Genomic DNA, 5,668 nt, shown 5'->3' with positions numbered 1-5,668 from the left:
TTTTGCCTGATACTTATTATTTCACAGTATACAGCTGCCTTTGGTCTTGCCTACCCAGCTTTCTTCCCCGCACCCCTGTAGTGCTTGAGCCTGGGGATGGAAATTATGAATTATCAGGGCGAACCTCGCGCTCTTTTCAGAAGGATGTATTAGCAACACAGCAAAAGCAGACCCAAAATATCACTGAAACAGCTGCGCGCTAAATGAAACACAGGTTAGAGGAAGGAGGTTAACTTTATAGCTCAACGAAACGCCTAATTTCATACAGGAAAGGGCCACTAGCTGCCCCTCCAGATCTGGCTCGCGGAGGGGTGCTGGAGCACGGGAAGCGTAAAAACTGCAGAGGGAAGGACTCCTTGAGCGTTGCTAAACTTAGTCTTGGCTAATAAACAGCACCAGTAAACTCCACATGTGTCAGCAACCCACGTTAGTACAGCAGCTACGGGGGTCTACACAGCCCCTCGCACCTTAACAGAGTCGAACTCAGCTGAGCCTTGGTCGTTCTCTAACCACTCAGAGCTATTTCTCAATAAGCTACGCGAGTGACAAAATGAATCAACAGTTGAGCTAAAAGCCAACAGCCTCTAAACCTGTGAGTGAGCAAGACCTCTTGATTTTGAGGGAGAAATAGCAGCCACCTGACAAGCATTCACCTGAAGTTCCAAAATGCTATGCTGTGAAAGAGCAGGGAATAATTTTTTTTAAAAAAAAGACTATATAAAAAGTGCAAATTCCACCTGCAAGTTGGAGACCCCAGCTGAATCACAGTCTGGGTCGCAGTTTGTTAATGGCACATGAACCTCAGACCCTCACTCGAGTAGGCAGCTTGATAAAGAGGGGATGGGCCAATTTTACCTGATAATTTGCCTAATTTCACAAGCGGGACTTGTTGTAAACAGTCTGAGCCGTGAAGCGTTGCAGCTCCTTCACGACAACAACAGCCTGACGTTCATCTCTTCTAAATAAGACCAGGCTACCCCAAGTGCAGGAGAGGGGTAACAAGTCCCAAAGTTTGGATCAGGCTCTAAATGCTCCCAAGCTTGCAGAGGGAGGGGGGGTGGACATGGGGTTCTGCTCGACCAGCATCCTCTCTAGACCCAAATATCTGGCCCAGAACAGAGCCTTTTGAAGCAGAGTCTTCAGCCACAGTTCAGGGGGTTTGGCTTAGGATTATCCCACCTTCCATCAGGGTCAGGAACTGTGGAAGGTACAGGCAGCGGTTTTCTGCCTTGGATGAAAGGTGATGGTGATGACTGCCGACGCAAAAGTATCCCCAGGTGTTTTGCACCAAATATAGGAGAGGCTTAGGGAAAGAGAAGAGGGTAAAATAGATTGCTTTTGCTGTTATTCAGAATTAGCTGATGTTCAGCAAAGCATGGAAAGGTGACAGGAGGGGGCAGAAGAGGGAAGAAGCCACTCAAGGAGAAGAAAGCATGCAGAACTGGGCACAGATTCACACGAAGAGATGCTGAGATATACTAATATATCACAAGGATATATAAGCAAGTGGGCCCAGAAACAGGGGAGGGAGATGTCCTCCCACTGAGCAGTAGCAGAAAACTTATCTAACCAAGTTTTGTAAGAAGAGCCTCCTCCAGGAAGCTGAAAGTTAGCCGAGTGCCTCAGAGCAGTGCTGCTGCACCAGGGAAGGGTGCGTTTGCATAAGTTGAGAGCGAAGCGAGGAAGCAGCTGTAAAGTCCGGCACCAAGGGAAGGAAATGCCTGCCGCAATACATTCAGCAGGCACCCGAGGGGTGTTAAGACTTCAGGCTCTGCAATCTGGGGGTCTCCAGCTCTGTGGCCCTATATTAACTCAATAACTCATGGGCCAGTTCCAGTTTCCCCTTCTGGCAGCAGGAGCAAAGGGAAAGGGGAAAAAAACATATCCCTGCCAGTTCGGATCTTTCTCGCTCACTCCATGACAGATGGGGAGGCAATTCACAGCCAGATTCCCCCTCTGGTAGCTCAAGGCAGGCACCACGCTTGCTCAGGGCATTGCAAATTGGAAAGCCAGTCCAGAATAAATAACGGAGCAAGTCATAGAAAAATATTGAGACAGTATAAAAAACCCCGACATTCCCTGTCTAGAAGGGTATGGATTATTTAGAGATATGGAGCTAGGGGATTCCCTTGAGAGCAGGCTCTCTTGCATACCTTCTCTTTCACGCACACGACAAAAATTTCTGCGCTCCTTCGCTGGCCAGTCACAGAACATAAGGTGTTCCGAGCTCTGACGTCGTTTATAAAAGCCTTTGAAGTCACCTTATTTTAGAGAACAAATACGAGCATTGAGAAAGTTCTGGTCTTTAAACCCATGCGAATAAAAGCCGGTGGGTTTCTTTACCCAATCTCTGCTTTATAAGGTTTTTCTCCTTTCAACCCCATTCACACAGCAAAACAAAGCTGCTCATTTCTGCCTGCCTTGTTCTCCTCTTAACTGCCTTCGCTTCCTTGAGGATAGAAATATGTAAAATAACAACTGCTCCAGAAAAATTAGGTGAGAAGTTTCTATTCTCCCCTGTCCTCTAGCACAAGAGTAATGAAGCCTTCTGTCAGTTTTAGAGGTGGGAACCCCAAAGCTGGCAGAAGAAAAGCTATTTCATATGTTGTTTTGTTACACAGCGGAACTCTTTGCCATTTATTATTTCCCAGAGTAACATTTTAGTGAGATTTTTAAAAAGCACTGTATGTTTTTACGGTATCAGAAATAGACTAATTATTTAAGAATGGCTGTACTGCTTCAGATTAAACATCCACCTAACCTAACACCGTTTCTTACATGAGGATATAAAAAAAAAAAAAAAAAGACGTCCAAAGATGTCAGAACAGGGTGAGGGAAAAAAAAATATTTGTTTTACTAATAAAAATGATGGAAAAGAAACTAAACATCATGTTCCAGGATTTTAGCCAGCCCCATTGAAGACAGGGATGCGCCTGAATTGGAAAAGGGGTGGGAGGCATGATGGTTTACTGCAGGGTTTGCACCCTTTCCTCTGCAACACTGGGTGAACCAGTAATCACCGAGTAGGATGGACTGGGTAACGCTAGGCTGTACCTCTGAACTCCGTCTCAAAAAAACACCTCATCAGGAGTAAAATTTAAAACCAGTGGCCCCAGCCCCACAGTCCTACAAATCCCAGTGCGACCACAAAGGGAGAGGGAGGGGTAGCCACTGCTTTGCCAGAGCTCAGAGATCTCAAAGCTCCTCTGCGATACAGTAGGAATACGCTCGTTTTAGGACACATCCTCCTGGCTGTGCTCCCTTTGGGACTGTCTGCATTCTTTCACTTCATAGCTATCTGCACAAAGATTTTTAAAATGTATGAAGATTGCACAGGCACAAACGTGACGGCAGGTTTTTTCTACACTAGCAATTCCCTCTCCCATTTTTACCCCTACTTTACTCTTCTCTTCTCCCCTTTGCCTGTAGGGCTCTCAAATGGCAGCAAATTAAGTGAAATGCCATCAATAAAGATGAATGAAATCCCAGTGAAACACATCGCAGAATCTTTCCCTGCAAAAGCAAATAATACTTGCCTAAATTAAAAAGTAACTGCATGGTTTTGTTTTTCAGATTGTGAATCTAGCTTAACTCAAGACTATGGTTATATTTTATGGTCTGTACCCAAGGTCAAAGCAGGTTTAATCCTGATACCAAAATCCTCCAGCTTTTGATGTACAAGTAGCAGAGATATTACTGCTTTGGGCTGAATTGTCATGAAAACGGCTCCCTTCTTTATAAAATTTCAGTAATTTCCAAATTAAAAGCAAAACCAACCAACCAACCAATAAAAAAAAAAAAACCCTCTCAGTAATCTGGCTGTGGGTCTGACCCAGAGCTGAACCACGGCAGCAGGTTGTGATTTTGCTCTGGAGAGACACAGATCAGCGTGGCGAGCAGCTGGCGCCGTGCCACGGCAGACTCTCAAGGGCAGACCTGTCGTGTCTCGCTGATACGCATCTAACTACCGCGCACGCGGCTGCCACGCAGAATCGCACTCCCAAGCCCTTTCCACCGCACAATCAGACCTGAGCGAGTCGCCTCACAATATCCTTGCACGTTATGCCAAGAGGGTGGCCTATTTTCCCGCGGAGCTTCTCACCTTACGCCAGAGGATGTGCAAGAAAGAGCTAGGAAAAGGGAAAGGAAAGCCAAATTCACAGGCGAAAGAGCTCGGGGCGGGGGGGGGGGGGGGCAACGAATAAAAAAAGTTTGTTTTTTTTAATGTCTGCAGCGTGAAGTCCCTCTGACTTGCAACTGGCTTTGAACTGGCATAATCCACAGAGGTTGTTACAGAATTGGAAAGAGGTTTCCTCTCCCTTCTCCCCCAAAACATTTTTTTCTCCTGGCTGTTCTGTGTCACTATCTCCTTAGACTTCCACATTGATCCCTGTAACTGTGCTACTTGCACTAATTAATGCTAGGACACCGTGTACGTAGAACATACCATACAGAAAAAAGCCAGATCTAGCTGTAGCTGAAATTCTGGACTACTTCAGGAGGTTAAAAAAAACCCCAAAATTCAAACAGAAAAGCAACCTTTATGTTCTATCATTTTTCTAGGATATACAGTGTAACCTCACCCTAGTGAACATTGTACTTTCTCATATTCTGGGGTGAGGGTTTTTTGCATTTCTGTAGAGTATTACTAAGCAGGTTCTTGTTTTTTTCTTTTTTCTTTTTTTTTTTTTTTAGTTGGAGTTGATTAATATGTGAAATCATATTTTTCGAACTGATGAAATTTCCTGGTCTATATGTATACCAATATCTAAAAGGTTATAAATTCTCAAGTGCTTGGACATTCTGTTTGCAAATTAAAATTATAATAATCAACTGCATTGGAGGTCCTTGTACAGACAGAGAATCCAGGCTAAATCAGAGATTATAACATAAATTTTGTACTCTTGAAAGCAGGAACGTGAGGGCTTGGGTCTGCTCTTGTTCCATGGGAGTTCAGCAGATACCAGATTGGATACTAAATCACACGGGAAGCTAAACGTAGCCTTATCCACCACGTTATTTATTTACAGCCACATGAGCAGATGCATAATGCTTAGATGCAACTGAAATGACATTTCTGTTGGGCAGACAGCTTGCAAACAAAGAAAGTATGATGGGATCTTCCTCAGAATCCAGGGGGAAGCTCACATGAGTACTAGTGGATATTTGGCCTGTGCCAGGAGAAGCGCATGCAGGAAAGAAAAGCATTGTCCAGGCATCGAGAACAGCAGGAGCGGGACTCTTGTTAATTTTAATAATTAAGCAATTGAGATTCCATCTCCAAATTCTGAGGGAGAGTCTGTGTCAGTCACGATGCAAAGCCCTTTCCCTCTGGATTTATGGAGCTTATGCTTGGCATCTTTGTCTTGATAATGGGTATTACTTCAGAAAAGTAAATATATTCCCCACAACAGATATAATAACCATTTTGGTTGACTTCACACCCATCGGTGCACACACAGAGTCACGCCTATACCCACTGAGAGGCAGATTTTGCAGAGCTCCATCAGGAAGTGGGGAAATTATTTGACTGAATGCATGTAGTTATACTAATTTTGATGTCAAAAGGGCTCAAAATTTAGTGTGAGACAGTGAGTGAATAGCCCGTATGTATGTCCAGCCACCAGTTCCCAGGTGTTTAGCTATACATACTTTCAGTCCATGGATT

The sequence above is a fragment of the Grus americana genome, chromosome 2, assembly GCF_028858705.1.
Source record: "Grus americana isolate bGruAme1 chromosome 2, bGruAme1.mat, whole genome shotgun sequence".
Taxonomy (NCBI): Eukaryota; Metazoa; Chordata; class Aves; order Gruiformes; family Gruidae; genus Grus; species Grus americana.
The sequence above is the reverse complement of the archived record's forward strand: the minus strand, read 5'-3'. Positions refer to the sequence as shown.